Below are 19,350 nucleotides of genomic sequence, written 5' to 3' on the forward strand. Positions count from 1 at the left end.
TACAAGGTGACAGCAGGGGGAGCAACAACAGTGGTGGTTGCCACCTCTCCAGCTCTGGAGTCAGCTCCCTCAGTAACTACCGCAGCTCCCAGTCTACAGGGGCCTGGATGCTCCATGGGCGGGGGGCACTGATCTGCACAGCTTGGGGCAGCCCTGTGGCAGGAGCGTCCTTGCTGTCCTGGGCCGTCCTGGCCTCTGCCTGTCCTGAGGGTAGCGATGGACCTTTGCCTGTGTCCCCCAGTGCCCTGGGCTCCAGGGCCTGCACCGCTGGAATCACGCTCCTGGGCCTGGGTCCGTGCAGCCCCCTCTGCGTGGAGCCACCACCTGAGCCGGGCAGAGCTGCTCCTGGGGCCCGGCCGGTCGCATGCTGCAGCCCCTTAGTGAGCTCAGCTGCGGGGTGTGGCGAGCTCTCCCCTGGGGGCGCAGTTTCTTTGTTAGTGCCCCTGGGAGCCTGAGGGCATCCCTGCCCCTCCTGGGATCTTGCCCGAACTCCCTGCGAATGCCCTTCCATCCGGGAAGATGGGTAAAGCTCCTGCTTCTCTGGGTCGGGCTTTCCTGTCCTGGGGGCACTCGCCACGGGGCCTTAGCCTGGCTCCTTGCAGGGGCCCCTCCCCCTTGCATGCTTTTTTATTTCATTATTTTTTTCTGTCTTCCTACCTTGATAGAAGCATAAATTCTTCTCACTATAGCATTCCAGCTGTTCTCTCTTTAAATCTCAGATGGAATTTGTAGGTTTTCAGGATGATTTGAAAGTTATCTAGGTTAAGCTGGTGGGGACAGGTGACTTGGGGACCTTACTCTTCTGCTATCTTGCCCTGCCACTCTGGATTCTTAATCTCTCTTTCTGGAACCACCCAGCCTAGAACTCACCGGGAGAGGCAACTCCCCTGCTCCTTCCCTCCACCATGGAGTGCTTCTCAGCCCTGAACCCCAGTGGCCTGCTCAGGTCAGTATCCAATATGAGCTCTGAGTTTGGCCGGAAAGTCTGGACTTCACCTCCACCACCCCAGCGACCCTTCCGAGTCTGTGATCACAAGCGGATGGTCTGACAGCTGCCACTCGCCAGGAACTGCTGGACAAGGCAACAGAGGCCCTCCTGCTGAGTGGGATGCTAACATTGGTGCTGGAGGAGGATGGGACCGCTGTGGAGAGTGAGGACTGCTTCCAGCTTTTGGAGGATGACACGTGCCTGATGGTGCTGGAGTGTGGGCAGAGCTGGAGCCCCAGCAGGAGTGGGATACTGTCATATGGCCTGGGCCGGGAGAAGCCCAAGCACAGCAAAGACATCGCCCGCATCACTTTCGACGTATACAAGCAATACCCTCGAGACCTCTTTGGCAGCCTCAATGTCAAAGCCACATTCTACGGGCTCTACTCCATGAGTTGTGATTTTCAAGGACTTGGCCCAAAGAAAGTACTCAGGGAGCTCCTCCATTGGACATCTGCACTGCTGCAAGGCCTAGGCCACATGCTGCTGGGAATTTCCTCCAGCCTTCACCACCTAGTAGAAGGGGCTGAGCAGTGGCATTGGCAGCAGCTGGGTCGCCTCCATCCCTACTAAGAAGGGGCTCTGAGCTGCTCTCTGCCCCTATACTTGTTCCAAGACACACTGTAAGGACTCTGACAGCATCGGCTTTGGAGATCTGAGGATAGTGCATATGAAAGAACTCACCCAATTTCCTCATGGTCTTCTGACCCCACTGCAACAGGTCCCATCAGCATAAGGCTTTATACCTCTAGCCTATACCCTTTCCCGAAGAATACTGTCTCTTCCTAGCCATCTTTCCAGCTTCCCCCTTACCCTAAAAGGCCACAAGCCCATCCCTAAGCATCTTGATTCCACTCAGACCATTGCTACATCTAGATTTCTTACAATTCCTCCTGTCCCTAAGCTTCCCAGTGCACTGTATTCAGCCTTTGACTTCACCTTGAGATCTCGATTTCTTTATATCCTTCTCCCCAAAATAACAAAAACATTTCCAATAAAAATATAAAAATAAAAAAAAATCTCTCTTTCTGCTGCTTCATTTTTGGTGCATAGAAATGCAACCGATTTCTGTATATTTATATTGAATCCTATGACCTTACTGAAATAGTTTATAAATTGTAGCAATTTTTAGTGGAGTCTTTCAGGTTTTCTGTTTATAGTATCATATCATTTGCAAATATTGAAAGTTTTACTTCTACCTTATAGGGACTCCAACATGTGTACACACACATGTACCAGGCTGACCCTCCCCTCTTGTAGGTTCCAGGAGAACAACATGAGACAGATAGAGGGCAAACTGGACACCTTGTGTGACTTTGTTCAGTGCTGCAATCAGATGCCATTGCTGTGGTGTCAGCCCAGGAGCAAGGTGTGCTGCCTGGGGAAGATGCAGGCCCTTCCTTACCACTATGTGCATTTCCGGGAGCTACAGGGGCCAGACATGCTGTCGGATGGCCGGTGTGCCCAGGCCAGCTCCGCCGTGAGTCCTCAGCTGTTCCGGGCCCGGGGCGGGAAGGGGTGGTTTTACTGTGCCCCAGGGCCAGACGTTCCTGTCCGGAAGCATCTGGATTGTTCTCTTCGCAAACCAAGGGGTTCACGTTTGCTGCTGCATGCATAGCCCATCGCCCATCCGAGGTGCCTCCAGCTGCCCCTGTCCTAGGGGCCCAGAGCCTGGCCTCAGGGTTGTGGTCGGGACTTGGTCCTTCAGCACGCAGTTCCCAAAAGGCTCTGGGCAAGGCTCGTGTGCTGTGGCTGTCAGGCTTCCCTCTGGCTTCTGAGGCTCCCAGGCCAGGGGGGAGCAGACAAGTTCAAAACCGGAACAGAGGGAGCCCAGCGTCAGAGCCCTGGGGCTGCCTGGGGGAGGCAGGGCACGCTCCCGCACCTGAACTGGGTCTTGAAGCGGCAGCCGCGCCTGGAGGCCAGCACCCGGGGAGAGGGAGGGTATCAACAAGTCCTACCATGTCAGTCCTGAGGGGTCGTGAGGCTGAACCCTCTTGGCCGAGGGCACCAACGCTTTCGGCTTCCATCTCCGAAGCCTTTTCAGTGACCTAAAAAAAAAAAAAAAAAAAGATCCTGAATGTCATTTATTTATTTATTTGTTTGTTTGTTTGTTTTTGTCTGATTGCTGTGGATAGAACTTCCAGTACCATGTTGAATAAAAGTGGTAAAAGGGAACATCCTTGTCTTGTCCCTGACATTAAAGGAAAAGCTCTGTTTTTCCCCAATGAGGATGATGTTAGTTGTCAGTTTTTTATATATGGCCTTTATTATGTTGAGATATATTCCCTCTAAAGCTACTTTGTTGAAAGTTTTTATCATGAATGGATATGGTACTTTGTCAAATACCTTTTTGCATGTCTATACAAATTATCATATGGTTCTTATCCTTTTTCATGTTTATGTGTATCACATTGATTGATTTGTGAATACTGACCCATCCTTGCAACCAAGGAATAAATCCCACTTGATCCTGGTGAATGATTTTTTTTAAATGTATCGTTGAATTTGGTTTACTGGTATTTTTTTGAGAATTTTGCATTTATATTAATCAAGAATATTAGCATATTTTTGTGGCATCTTTATCTAGTTTTGGTACAGAGTTATGCTGAGCTTTAGTATGAATTTGGAAATTCTTCTTCCTTTTCTATATTTTAGAATAGTTTGAGAAGAATGGGTATTAATGCTTCTTTACATGTTTTGAAGAATTCCTCTGTGAACCCACCTGGTCTTGGACTTTTTGTTTGTTGGGATTTTTTTTATTACTGATTCAGTTTCGTTACATGTTATTGGTCTTTTCTATTTCTTCCTATTTTTGTTTTGGTAGTTAGTAAATCAATCTTTTAGTAAGTTTCATTTACATTTGAAACTGTTTTTTTTTTCTCCTCTCCTCACGTTTTAGGTATATGTTATCATATTTTATACTTTTTTATGAGTTCCTTGACTTTTTACAGAAATATTCATTTTTACTGCTTTTGTGTTTCCTATCTCTATCCTATCATTTTTTATCTCTCCTTTCCACTGAAATAGTTCCCTTTAGTATTTCTTGCAGTGCTAGCTTAGTGGTCATAATCCCTTTAATTTTTGTTTCTCTGGGAAACTCTTTATCTCTCCTTTTATTCTTTTCTAAAAATATTTTATTTATTTATTTGACAGAGAAGGGGAGCCTAAGCAGATGGAGCAGCAGGCAGAGGGAGAGGGAGAAGCAGACTCCCCACTGAGAAGGGAGTCTAATGCAAGGCTCAATCTCAGGATGCTGGGATCATGACCTGAGCAGAAGGAAGAGTCTTTTGTTTTGTTTGAATTTAACATGATTGAGTTTATTTTATTTTTACATTTTTTAATTTAAATTCAATTTGCCACCATATAGTATAACATCCAGTGCTTATCCCATCAAGTGCCCTCCTCAGTGCCAGTCACCCAGTTACCCCATCCCCCACCCTTCCACAACCCATTGTTTGTTTCCCAGAGTAAGAAATCTGTCATGGTTTGTCTCCTTCTCTAATTTTTCCACAGAGTCTTAAATGACCGAGCGACCCAAGCGCCCCCCCTTTTATTCTTTTTTTAAAGGTTTATTTATTTATTCATGAGAGATACAGATAGAGAGAGAGAGAGGCAGAGACATAGGCAGAGGGAGAAGCAGGCTTCCCACAGGGAGCCGGATGTGGGACTCGATCCTGGATCCTATGAGCCAAAGGCAGATGTTCCACCGTGGAGCCACCCCGGTGTCCCAACCATCCTTTTATTCTTAATGATAGACTTGCTGGATAAAGTATTCTTGCCTGCATATTTTCCCCTTTCAACACTTTCAATTTATCATGCCACTCTCTTCTGACTTGGAAAGTCTGTTGAGAAAGCTCCAACTAGCCTTATGGGTTTTTCCTTGTAATTTAAAGACTTCTTTTGACTTGCTGCTTTTAGTTTTTTTCTTTATTACCATATTTTTCCAATTTAATTATAATATGTCTTGGTGTGGGTCTGATTTTGTCGATTTTGTTTGTGGAGTTCTCTGTGCTTTCTGAATCTGGATATTTGTTTTTTTTTTTTCCAGATTAGGGAAGTTTTCAGCTATAATTCCTTCAAATAAAATTTCTGCCCCCTCTTCTCCTCCTCCTTCCTCCTCCTCCTCCTCCTCTTCTTCTTCTTCTTGGACTCCTATAATATGAATGTTATTACTTTTGATAGAGTCACTGATTTCCCTAAATCTTCTCGTTTTGCATAATTATTTTCTCTCTCTTCTGTTTAGGTTGATTACTTTCCATTACTCTGATTTCTAGATTACTCATTTCTTCTTTTGCTTCTTCCTTCTGCTCTTCATCCATCAAGCATGTTTCTCATTTCATTTATTGAATCCTTTATCTCTATGTTATTCCTTATCTCTGTGTTAAAGGTCACCCTCATGTCCTCCACTCTTTTCTTACATTCAGTGAATATCCTTGTGTTAATTGCTTTAAATTCCCTATCTTTGATGTTACTTCTATCTAGTTTTGCATAGTCTTTGGCTGTGGCCTCGTCCTGTTCTTTCATTTGGAATAAATTTCCATCTCTCCATTTTTTCTGCTTGTTTGTTTTTCTGCTTGTTTGTTATTCTGTGCTTAAGAAAGTCAGCTGCATCTTCTCCTCTTGGAAATAGTGACTTTATGAAGAAGAGGTCCTGCTGTGTAGTGTCTCTTATTCACCAGAACCTGGTACTTCATTAGAGTATTCTATGTGTGTTCCTTACACCCTTCTGTTGTGTCTGGGTAACTTGTCCTTTCAGCGCAGTCATCTACAGTGACTCTCTGCCTGTTGTTGCTCATGATTGCTCTCTGTGGTGTTAGTGGGACTCACAGAGGCCATCTCTAAGGGAGTGTGCCCACCAGGGAACTTTGGAGTGGCACCAGGGTGTTAGCAAAATTTGTGATGGGCCACTAGTCCTATGCTAGGTACCCTGAACCACTGTGGCAGTTGGGGGTCTGCATGCCAGGGCAGTCAGGGCTGTAAGGTTGGGAACAGCATGCAATAATGTACATTAGCCCCCTTTTAGAATTGAGAAAACAGTGTACAGAGAGTTTAAGTAACTTCCCTATGGCAACATAGCAGAATTGGAAAGAAAACCTATTTAAATTTGTCTAGATGTTTGTTTAATTTAGAATTTCAGTAACTTATCTAAGTAAATAATTGTTTTTGCTTGACATCTATCAAGTGTATATAACATAGTTTTGGTAATGCTAAGCTCAATGGTTTGAGGGTCCTTTTCGAATTCCAAGAACAGCAACTAAACTGGAGGATAATGAACATCAAACTTTGCCATAGTCCTTATTCTACCAAAACTGCCTTTGCCAAGTCATTCTCCTTCTTTAGTCCTCAGAGTTTCCATCTATATAAGAACAATTAAATGCATTTTGAAAGCCATTATATTCTGAAATTCATAGCATGTAACTGAAAATTGCTATCTGGAAAAAAATGGAGTTAAGCAATTTTGACTTGAGGAGCAATACTCCATTGTATTTATTTATTTATTTATTTATTTATTTATTTATTTATTTTGTTCTTTGTTTTTTTTTTTTTATTTATTTTTTATTGGTGTTCAATTTACTAACATACAGAATAACCCCCAGTGCCCGTCACCCATTCACTCCCACCCCCCGCCCACCTCCTCTTTCAACACCCCTAGTTCGTTTCCCAGAGTTAGCAGTCTTTACGTTCTGTCTCCCTTTCTGATATTTCCCACACATTTCTTCCCCCTTCCCTTATATTCCCTTTCACTATTATTTAAATTCCCCAAATGAATGAGAACATATAATGTTTGTCCTTCTCCGACTGGCTTACTTCACTCAGCATAATACCCTCCTGTTCCATCCACGTTGAAGCAAATGGTGGGTATTTGTCATTTCTAATAGCTGAGTAATATTCCATTGTATACATAAACCACATCTTCTTTATCCATTACTCCATTGTATTTAGATGCCACATATTCTTTATTCATTCATCAGTTGTTGAATGCTTTGGCTCTTTCCATAATTTGGTTATTTGATAGTGCTGCCATAAACATCAGAGTGCATGTATCCCTTCAAATAAGTATTTTTGTATCCTTTGGGTAAATACCTATTAGTGCAATTGCTGGGTTGTAGGGTAATTCTATTCTTAACTTTCTTAGGAGACTCCATATTGTTTTCCAGAGTGGTTGCACCAGTTTACATTCCTACCAACAGTGTAAGAAAGTTCCTTTTTCTCTGCATTCTCACCAATATCTGTTGTTTCAATTGTTAATTTTAGCCATTCTGCCAGGTTTGAGGTTATATGCCACTGTAGATTTCATTTGTCCCTGATGAATATTACTCAGCCATGAAAAACAATTAAATCTTGCTGATTGTGAAGATGTGCATAGAGTTAGAGAGTATTATGCTAAGTGAAATAGGTTAATCAGAGAAAGAGAAATATAATATGATTTCACTCATATGTGGAATTTAAGAAACAAAACAGATGAACATGGTTGAGGGGAGAGAAGCAAACCAGAAAACAAACTTTTAACCATAGAGAACAAACAGGGATACTGGAGGGGAGGGGAGGGGGGGTAGGTTAAATAGGTGATGGGTATTTGGAATGCACTTGTTGTGATGAGCATTGGGTGTTGTATGTGAGTAATGAATCACTAAATTCTACCAAAACTAATAATACACTGTATGTTAACTAACTGGAATTTAAGTTTAAAAACTTGGAACAAGGGACACCAGGGCTGCTCAGTGGTTGAGCGCCTGCCTTGGGCCTAGGGCATGATCCTGGGGTCCTGGGATAAAATCCTTCATCGGGCTTCCTGCGTGGAGCATGTTTCTCTCTCTGCTCATGTCTCTGACTCTCTCTGTGTGTCTCTCTTGAATAAATGAATGAGGTCTTAAAAAAAAACTTTACACAAAAAGCAATTCAGACTTGGAAAACGATTGTGTATGTCACAAATTAAAGTTCACTTTTCACTCTTGGATTAATTCCTATACCTCATCCCCCGGCTTTTTCAAACTAGCCTGTGATTGTGAATAAAAATCTATGGAGATAAGAGCAACACCAAGACAGTTTTCATCTTGGATCCCAAATTAGCCATTTAATAGCTAGATTATTTTTGTTAAATCACTTAACTTCTCAGAGCCTTTGTTTCTTCTTCTGCAATATAAAGATGATAATTTCCCAGGAACACTAGGAAATATAGTCTCTCAGCATGTGGCTATATGCCCATCTAAAACTTAGGGTTTCTTTTCTTACACGAGGTAGAGGAAAGTGGAGATTGTTGGACAACTAGAAGACTGCCAAAGTCCACCCCATTCCCACTCACATACACTTCTTCATTCACATAGAATATATTTAATTCATCCCCAAGGAAGACAATCTGAAGTGTCATAAGTTACTCTATCCAACTCACAGTCCAGAAACAGCCCCTTCAACTCCAGATATTGCTCCCCATAATACAGTAACTTGTAAACTAAATGATAAGTTACTTGCCCCTTGCCCACACCCGAAAAACAGTGGTTAAATAGAAATAAAATTATCACAACAAAATACCTTCTTTAGGAAAAGAAAAATAAGAAATGCACAATAGACTCTTGTCTGTAACAATCTTGCTGGGCAGGAATTACAAAATCTCTGAGAATAAATTTGCTTCCTTGGTTGGACACAGAGATTCTCTTCTTTGAGAGAAACTATTTTCTTCATTGGCCCTGACTTTGCCCTCTGCAAAGTTTTTCTTTGCCTTTGAACCTCCGTGGCCACAACAAAATGATTGAAACAGCATTAGAAACTGGGTCTTCCATTTGCAAATGATATATCAGATAAAGGGCTAGTATCCAAGATCTATAAAGAACTTATTAAACTCATCGGCAAAGAAACAAACAATCCAATCATGAAATGGGCAAAAGACATGAAGAGAAATTTCACCAAAGAAGACATAGACATGGCCAACAAGCACATGAGAAAATGCCCCGCATCACTGGCCATCAGGGAAATACAAATCAAAACCACAATGAGATACCACCTCACTCCAGTGAGAATGGTGAAAATAAACAAGGCAGGAGACCACAAATGTTGGAGAGGATGTGGAGAAAGGGGAACCCTCTTACACCGTTGGTGGGAATATGAACTGGTACAGCCACTCTGGAATACTGTGTGGAGGTTCCTCAAAGAGTTAAAAATAGATCTTCCCTACGATCCAGTAATTGCACTGTTGGGGATTTACCCCAAAGATATAGATGCAGTGAAATGGCAGGACACCTGCACCCCAATGTTTATAGCAGCAATGTCCACAATAGCCAAACTGTGGAAGGAGCCTTGTTGTCCATTGAAAGATGAATGGATAAAGAAGATGTTGTCTATATATATATATATATATATATACAATGGAATATTACTCTGCCATTAGAAACAACAGACACCCACCATTTGCTTCAACATGGATGGAACTAGAGGATATTATGCTGAATGAAGTAAGTCAATTGGAGAAGGACAAACATTATATGGTTTCATTAATTCATGGAATATAAAAAATAGTGAAAGGGAATAAAGGGGAAAGGAGAAAAATGAGTGGGAAATATCAGAGAGGGTGACAGAACATGAGAGACTCCTAACTCTGGGAAATGAGCAAGGGGTAGTGAAACGGGAGGCAGGTGGGGGGTTGAGATGACTGGGTGATGGGCACTGAGGGGGGCACTTGACAGGATGAGCACTGGGTGTTATACTATATGTTGGCAATTTGAACTCCAATAAAAATATACAAGAAAAGATGGTATTAAAAAATAAATTAAAAATAAAATGTCTTTTGATGTAAAAAAAATAAAAAGAAACTGGGTCTTCCATACATTTTCAGTGCATGTCAATGTACCTATGTTGAACTTACTGTCCCAGACTTTTGAATCTGATAAGAGGAAATTAGAGGGAGAGACTATAAGAAGAGTTGTTTCCAGGTGGCTAGGGAAGTCTTTAATAGCATAGTGAGAATCTTGCTCTTAATGCCTATTAAATTCAGCATGACCTGGAGGACCCCAAATTGGGGCAGAGTAAACAAAAGTAGGGTCAATGGTATCTCATGACAGAAGTAAGAGTTGTCTGTACTCTTACTAGTGATCAATTTATGCCAGAAAACTGAGTACGTCATTACCCTACTTCAAAACCTTTCCTGTTGACCTTCAGACTAAAGTCTGCAATTCTTATTCTGTTTTTCAAAGCTTTTACAATCTGCTTTCTCAATTTTCCTACCCCTTAAAGGCTACCTCCACCTTTGACCATGCTATGCTATGTGCCAGCCATGCTTTAGTATTCAATGTTCTCTAAATATGCCACATCTTTGCTAATGCTATTCTTTCTTTCTAAAATATATCTTTTCCACTTTATATTCCCAGTAAAGACCTACTATCTTACCAGGAGCCAACTGAAATGTCAATCCCTCTGAGAAATATTCCATGACTCTTCCATTCTGATTTGGCACTCCTATTTCCAATTGTTGACTGCATGTATTTGGTAAATGCATGTTTGCATTTTTATCTCTTCCAAAGGATGTGAGCCCCTTGTTTGCATGAACTGGATCTTATGCATTTCTGTCTTCCTCCATGCATATCAGATGTTCAGGAAATGTTTCAAAAAAGAAGAAAGAAAAAGAAGGAAGGAAAATAGGAAGGAAGGAAGGAGGTATAAATGTAAAATTTCAGCAAGGAAAAAATAGACTCATTTTGCAATGTCATATACTAACTGTTGTACTTTGGGCACATTGCTTAACTAGATGATGACAGGATTCTTGTCTCAACTCTATTTTTTACTGGATGTAGGATCAAACATTTCCCTAAGTGGATCTCTATTTATTCACCTATAAATTGGAATGTCTGCTAACAAGATCATGTCAAAGATCCTTTCTTAAGATTTGAGGTCTCTTTCTCCTTTTTATTTTTTTTAATTTAAATTCAATTAGCTAACATATACTACATACTTAGTTTCCAATTTAGTGTTCAATAACTCATTAGTTGCATATAACACCAAGTGCTCATCACATCACATGCCCCCCTTAATGCCCATCACCCAGTTACCCCATCCCCTCACCCATCTCCCCTCCAGCACCCCTCAATTTGTTTCCTATAGTTCAGAGTCTCTTATGGTTTTTCTCCCTCTCTGATGACTTCCCAATCAGTTTTTCCTTCCCTTACCATATGATCCTCTGTGCTGTTTCTTATATTCCACATATTAGTGAGACTGTGTGATAAGTGTCTTTTCCTGATTGATATTTTATTCAGCATAATGCCCTCCAGTTCCATCCACATCACTGTAAATGGCAAGTATTCATCCTTTTCTGATGGCTAAGTAATATTCCATTGTATTATATATACCACACCTTCCTTATCCATTTTTCTGTCAATGGATATCTCAGTCTTTCCACAGTTTGGCTATTGTGGACATTACTTCTGTACACACTGGGGAGAAGGTGCCTCTTCAGGTAACTACATTTGTACCTTTGGGGTAAATATGCAGTAGTGCAATTGCTGAGTCATAGGGTAGCACTATTTTTAACTTCTTGAGGAACCTCCATACTATTTTCCAGAGTGACTATGCCAGTTTGCATTCCCACCAACAGTGGAAGAGAGTTTCCCTTTTCCACATCCTCACCAACATTTGTTGTTTCCTATCTTGTTAATTTTAGGCATTCTGAGTTGTGTAAGGTGGTATCGCTTTTTTTTAAAGATTTTATATTTATTTATTTATTCATGAGAGAGAGAGAGAGAGCACCTGCCTTCCATCCAGGGTGTGATCCCGAGAGTCCTGGGATTGAGTCCCACATCGAGTTCCCTGTATGGAGTTTGTTTCTCTCTCTGCCTGTGTCTCTGCCTCTCTCTGTGTGTCTCTCACGAATAAATAAATAAAATAAAAAATAGAATAAAATAAATGTTTGATAGAATTCCCCTGGGAAGTCACCTGGCCCTGGACTCTTGTTGTTGTTTTTTTTTTTTGGGGGGGGGAGGTTTTTGATTACTGCTTTAATTTCTTTATTGGTTATGGGTCTGTTCAGATTTTCTATTTCTTCTTGTTTCACTTTTGGTAGTTATAAATTACCAAACTTATAAAGTTTGCAGGAATGCATCCATTTCTTCCAGATTGCCTAATTTGTTGGCACATAGTTGTTAATAACATGTTCTTAAATTTGGAGGCCTCTTTATTAATAAAAACATGTCTTCAGTTTTTGGTCTATTCAAGACACTTTGTTAGGTGTGGGGATATATAATTGAATGAGGTACAATTTTGTCCTGCAGATTTAGCCTGAGTTTTCCCATTTCCAAAATGAATGATTTAGGCAAGGGACTTTCCCAAATTGAAGAGTGAATTGACTCTGTGCATGTAAACTCATCTGCTATGTGAACATACATGGATGGTTTTTCTTCTTCAAGCTGATGTTTTCTTACTTATAAAATTAGGTGGTTGGACAATATGACATCTAAAGACCCCTTGAGTTCTGATATTTTTTGGTAATAAAGTTTATAAGGTAGATATGTACCTATAATGTTTTGCTCCTAGTATTCCTGGGAGTCCTTGTTTTCCTTTTGTAGGTGGATGTACGGTCAAGGAGAGAGACTCAGAGCTGAGGAAAAGCCTCATAGCAGTCTAAACTTCTTGTTTTGACCTCCCCCAACCCACCCACTGTCCCACTAGCCTGTGTGTACTAGATTAGGACTGCCCTCAAAGTATGGACAGGGATATCTGGGCAGCTTTACCCATCCAGAAGCCAGGTTCTAAGTAAATGCCCAGCTACAAAAAGCAGGATTGATTAATCTGAAAAGGAATAAATCAAAGGTAGTTGTCCTTGTTAATCAAGTATATGTTCATTCCTATTCTCTCTGTCTCTGTTTGTCTCTCTCTCTCTTAATCTCCATCACTCAGTACCTCATGTTTTTTCTCTTAGAAATATTTCCAGATTCAAGGACATGAGGGATGATGAGACTTTCTTTTTGCCCTATTGGGCTTTGAGGTTCAGCCAGCCTGGTTCTCCTACTCCTATAAGCAAAGGCTACTGAATAGCTTTTTCTTTAGAAAGCTTATCCTGATCATTGACCAAGGAGACTATGACTCTAGTGGCAAGGTGGCCAGTAACGGAACAAAGGAGTAGATGAGAAAAACTGACCTGAGTAAGAGGAACTGACATAGGCAAATATTGGCTGACAGTGGGAACTCAACTAAGGCAGTTATAAACCATGGAGCCACTACCACAACATGTTCTAGCTTGAAGTGGCTTGCAGTGAGCACTGAGGAGACCATGAGGAACACTGGATTGTGAACCAACAGACCCGGGTTCAAAATCCATCTTTGGTCGTGCCCAAGTTGTGTGAATTTAGGCAAATCATTTCAGTTCTCTGAGTCTTAGTTTGGATTTTAATTTTTGTTTTTACCCATGAGGTTATTATTGATAAGAGTTTTTTAACAGGGAGCTTAAAATGAATCAAGGATAGGGAGTGGCAAAATTTTAAAGAACAGATAGTAAGTAGTTTAGGTGTTGCAAAGCATATGGTTTTTGTAGCAGCTACTCAGTTCTTCCCTTACAGCATGAAAGCAGCCAAAGATAGTATGTAAATTAATGGCCATGGCTGTGTACCAACATAACCTTATTTATACAAACAAGTAGAGTGGGCCATATTTGACCCACATGCCATAGTTTGCATACCCCCAGTAAGGTGACATGGTTTCCAAAAAACAGATTTCACTTTATTATTTTTCAGAACAGAGGAGGTGACATTACTCTCTAGTCTATACTGCCAAGCAGGTGTTCTGTTTCCAGCTCTGGTCCTTATTCTTCAAAAATGATAGAGAAAAAGTAGATTGGGTACAGAGGAGAAGTAAGTAGAATAAAGAAGAGGCAAGAGCCCAGGTGCTGTGTAAAATAATTGAATGAACTGGAGCTCACGTCTTGGATAGGGCAGACAGAAAGGACAGAGTCTGTGTGGAGCTAAAATCCATGGGTAGAAGCCACAAAGGGTAAGAGTTAATTCCACACAAGGAAGACTTCAGTAAGTAAGTGGCCTACTCATGAGTACCTGTAACTGAAAATGTGCAAGCAGGGCTTGAAAGACCAGTTGGGTGGAGATGCTTAAAAAGAATCAGGATGGGGATTTGATGAGCTGATTTTGGAAATTTGATCAAGTCTTAAGCCTCTGTTTTTCCTTCCTTGTCCAGTGGATGAAAGACATAGATGTACTTTGTGAAGTTGATTTTCTTCATTTATTTAACATCTCATCAGCACTAGTTGGGTTAAAGTGCTATGCTAAGCTACTGAGGCACAAAGGTGCAAATTCAGTAAAGAGTACCATAAAACAATCACCCATAATTTTAGAGAGGATTATACTGGTTCCTGCAGAAATTGAAAAGGGATGGAAAACTATGAGCCAGCAGCAATACTTTAGCTCTCTCTTTTCAACTTAAGTACTAGAGAGGTAGAACACAGGCGATATATAGCTTATTTGGACTGATTGTATACAAGCTGTAAAGTGATAGCACTTTACAGACTGAAAAGAATCAGTTGAATAGAAGTAGCAGAAAATCAGCACCAAGTTTCCTATTTGTAACAAGTCACTTTAAGGCAGTAACCCTGAGAAGCACAATGAGGCATATTTCTCCAGGGAAAGAGTTAATCTTTAGTCTCCTAAGAGGTCCCAACTCATTTTGATCTCAGTGGGAATTCCTTCAGTTTCCCAATTTGTCCCAATTTCATTGTATACAAATGTTTCTAGAATTTGGTGTAAGTTTGAGGGCTGGTCAGTTCTCTGGGATCCAAACATCACAGCTATCCAATCTTATTTCTTGAGTTTCTCTTGCCTCCCAGAAGTACAATGTCTTAGACTGAGTGTGTAAGATATTTAAGCTGCCCCCAAAGCCATCAAGTGGAGGCTGTCTTTGAAAGCTTCATTTGCTTTCTACATGCCATGCTCTCAAATCTCTGAAAGAGGCAGCATGTTGGAGAATATGGGTTTTAAAGTCAGATAGTTCTGGCTTAAAATCCTGATCAGACTAATTATATAAATCTTAGGCAAGTCACATTTACTCTCTAAACTTCTGTTTCTTTCTATGTAAAATAAGAGTAACAATATCTGACCCACATGTTTATTGTAAAGATTTTAATATTATATCCAACAACCTAGTACACTGCCTGACATATAGTATAAAATTAAATCAATGATATCTATTATTATCAAAAAAGTGTATGTTTACTGCAGTCAGTCCTCTGGGTTTTAGTTCTAGCATTGGCATTTACTGGCTGTGTAACTATGAGCAAGTCAGCTCATCAATTGGGAGTTCAGTTTTCTCATTGAGACATTAACAGTAGTTAGTTTCTTAGGGTGTAGGAAAAAATAAATTTATATATATACATATATATATAATACTTCTCACATGGTATGACGCATAGTAGATGTTTAATAAATGAGAATATCTATGCTAATTGTTATAAAATCTTTTTCAGTACCTTGCTCACACGCCTCCATGAGTTTCATAACCAGCTGGGTGGAGTGACTACATTCTCCTACTCCCACAAGATGGCAGTGTGATTACAGTGAGGTCAGAGTATCCCTGGAGCTTAAGGGAGGCATAAAAGAGCCTAGCACCCCATGAAAGCCTGCTGCCCAGAGCATGACTCCATCCTTGGCCCATTCTTGTGTACTCATTACTCCTCCCTATACCCCTTTTCATGCTGCTTCCTTCATCAGCAACTGGCATAAGTTACAAGTTTTGGGGGGTGGGGTGGGTAATGGGGCAGAAGAAAGAGGGAGCATTTGTGAGAACCTGTGCCACTCATCTGTTGATGAGCTTTTGACTAGGGATGAGCATGTGACTGGGAGTCAAGGATCCTGTTTTCTAGTCCAATATTCCACTGACTTATTCTATGATTCTGGACAAGCCTTTGTTTTTTTCATCTTTACCTGTAAAAGGGTATTTTCTGGCTTAGGACACCTCTGGCTCTGACATTCTAAGAATATTACAGCTGAACTCATAGGAAACCAATATAAATTAGGATACCTGATGTTTTTTGGTTACTTCCATTGAAAAATTGTGAATGTATCTGATATTCAAACAAGTCTGTGAATCTTTTATATAATCCTGATGTCAGGGGTAATAGATATAATAATGTCCTTAAAATGCTGGTATATCTATAATTCAAGCTGTCAAATACATTTCAGTTTGAGAGGACAGGAATCTGATAAGAATTTCAGGAAACCTGGGGCTTCTCAGGCCTAACTCTAGATGAGGAGGGGCAAGGATGATCCAGTAGTTGGCAATATGCCCCCACGTCATTCCAGAATAGTGTTTTGTGAAAGTAACCTGGAATTTTGCCCCAGAATGGTATCTGACCTTTATTTAAACCCATTAAAAAAGCCATTAAATTTAGATCCAAACCTCAGGAGCTTAATTTCCTAGCTATGTGACCTGGGCATTGGTTAGAAGCCCTTTGAGAACTCTAAATGGGAGCAAGTAAAATTGTTACCTTAAAACTTGGATGTCATCTTAGGACACCTGGAGGCTCAGTTGGTTAAGCATCTGACTTCAGCTCAGGTCATGATGCTGGGGTCTGGGATTTAGTCCTATGTTGGGCTCCTTGCTCAGTGGGGAGTCTGTATGTCTCTCTGCCCTTTCCCCTGCTTGTGCTCTCTTGATCTCTCTCTTTCTTTCAAACAAATGAAAAATAAAATCTTAAAAAAAACTTTAAGTCATCTTAACACTGGTAGTTTTGTAGGGTTTTTTTTGTTAGTTTGTTTTGTTTTATTCATGAGACACACAGAGAAAGGCAGAGATATAGGCAGAGGGGGAAGCAGCCTCCTTGAGGGGAGCCTGATGTGGGACTCAGTCCCAGGACTCCGGGATCATGATCTGAGCCAAAGGCAGATGCTCAACCACTAAGCCACCCAAGCACCCCAACACTGGTAGTTTTTAAACCTTATGGATTACAGAACCCTTTGAGAGTTGAGGCTTCTGATCCCTAAAAAGACATTGACAGGAAAAAAGTGTATTTCACCATTTACTCCAGGCTAAATCTTCTGCCTTAAAGGACAAGAGAGCAATTTAATGTATAAATTTACCTTTAAAAATATGTCCATTAGAAAGTGGTATACAGGTTGGAGTGTGGAAGGGCCTATTATAACAACAAAGAGACACAAATGCTGGCATGGGAACCAAATAGAGAAAGGATGCACAGGCCCCCAAATTTCACATATTTTGGTTTAGTTTGCAAAACTATCTTAATTTGTGCCATAACTATTTCAGAAATGTTTCATAAATTCACAGAACTTCTTCAGTTCTGATTCCATATTTAGTGACCAAATTTATGACTACACAGTAACCATCTGTGTAGTCATTTTGAAAGAATATACCCAGAGGCATTTAGGAATCCCCGAATTTGAAGCATTATATGCAAATCCTTAGTAAAAAACTGATTATTCACCATTGTGTGATATGTGCTCACATTCTATATTTTTCTTATTCCTGGGCAGCAATTTTGTATGACACAACTTTATCCTCATCACCATTCTGATATAGAACTTAATATTTTTGTTTTACAATTACCTTCTTCTTCTCCTCTGAGCATTCCCAAAACACTTTCATATCCTTTGATGTCAATTCAACCTCATGACAACCTTCTAAACAATATAAACATTATATCACATGATTTTTATATGTCCCTTCTCAGTCTGCAGTACAGATGACAGAGTGACAGCCTCCATCTCATGTGAACCTGTGTACTCCTGTTTGCTTCTAAACACTGTGAGAGAGAAAAGGAAATCCTTTTCAAAATCAATCTTCTTACTTCTCAGAGCCTCCTTTTGAGGGCCAGGATTCATCTCACAAACATTCACAGAATCACAGATAAGAGGGACTCAGGAATCATAGCCCAGGGGTTATTAACCAAGACTGAATGTCAATGTCTCCTGAAATGGGATGAGGGGTGGGCACTGACACAATCCCTTCACCACTGCCCTCTACCACCCCATCCCCACCATAAGCAGAGCCTGGATCAGAAGGTCTTTTATTTCCACAATCTTTACCACAGAAGCCAGAGGTAAATAGCAAGAAGGATCCTCGCTCAGTGAGCAACTTACCTGGGAAATACTATCCATCTCCCACAGGCACAAGTTTCATATAAAACAAGGGCTCGGGGGCTAGAAACTTTTTGTTCCTGAAACTTCCTGATCTTGAGACTCCCCTTTCCCAAAGATTGATATCAAATAACCCTGCCTGGGAAAGCTGATTCCATCACCTTGGAAATCATCAATAAGGACCATATAGATACAGACCAACACCAAAACAACAACACAAAGACTCAGAAAATGAAGCTGTCATCAAAACCACAGTCAAAAAGTAGGCCAGGACTTACATGCTAAACATAAACAGGATGACTGCTTGCTAAAGCAAAATATTTAAATAAGATCTTCTAAAATAATAGTCTTCTTAATTACTTTAAAGTCTTCTAAAATAATAGTCAAATATTTGTATAATTAATATATAATAAAAATGCCCACCATAACAACAATCATTTGTTGTTTCTTAAATTCCACATGTGAGTGAAATCATGAAGTATTTGTTTTTCACTGACTGACTTATGTCACTAAGCATAATGCTCTCTGGCTCCATCCATGTCATTGCAAATGGCAAGACTTCATTCTATTTATGGTGGACTAATATTCTATTGTACATATATACCACATATTTATCCATTCAGCAGTTGAAGGATGTTTAGGCTTTTTCCATAATTTGGCTATGGTAGATCATGTTATAAACACTAGGGTGCATCTCTTTGAATTGATTTTTTGTATCCTTTATGTAAATACATAGCAGTGCAATTGCTAGATGATAGGGTTTCTCCATAATTTGGCTATTGTAGATCATGCTATAAACATTGGGGTGCATCTCTTTGAATTGATATTTTTGTATCCTTTGGGTAAATATGTAGTGGTGCAACTGCTGGATTGTAGGGTAGTTCTGTTTTTAACTTTTTGAGGAACATCCATAGTGTTTCCCAGAGTGGCTGTACCACTTTGCATTCCCACCAAAAACCTAAGAGGGTTCCTTTTCTCTGCATCCTTGCCAACACCTGTTGTTTATTGTATTGTTGGTTTCAGCCATTCTGCAAGCTATGAGGTGATATCTCATTGTAGTTTGATTTGTATTTCTATGATGATGAGTGATGTTGAGTATCTTTATATGTCTGTTGATCATCTGCATATCTCTTTGGAAAAATGTCCATTAATGTCTTCTGCCCTTTTTTTACTGGAATTTAAGAAACAAAACAAATGAGGAGGGAGGTAAGATGGCAGAGTAGTAAGATGACCCTATGTTGGCTTCCTCACTCAAACACAGCTAGATAAATATAAAATCATTCTGAACAC

At 40.5% G+C, this 19,350-nt stretch overlaps 1 pseudogene; it reads left to right on the plus strand.

Annotated features, from left to right (window-relative positions):
- Positions 1-873: 873 nt before the first annotated feature.
- LOC144308473 (lipid transferase CIDEB pseudogene) lies at positions 874-1,808 on the plus strand (annotated as a pseudogene).
- The last annotated feature ends 17,542 nt before the right edge of the window (positions 1,809-19,350 follow it).

Source organism: Canis aureus, chromosome X, assembly GCF_053574225.1.
Source record: "Canis aureus isolate CA01 chromosome X, VMU_Caureus_v.1.0, whole genome shotgun sequence".
Lineage (NCBI taxonomy): Eukaryota > Metazoa > Chordata > Mammalia > Carnivora > Canidae > Canis > Canis aureus.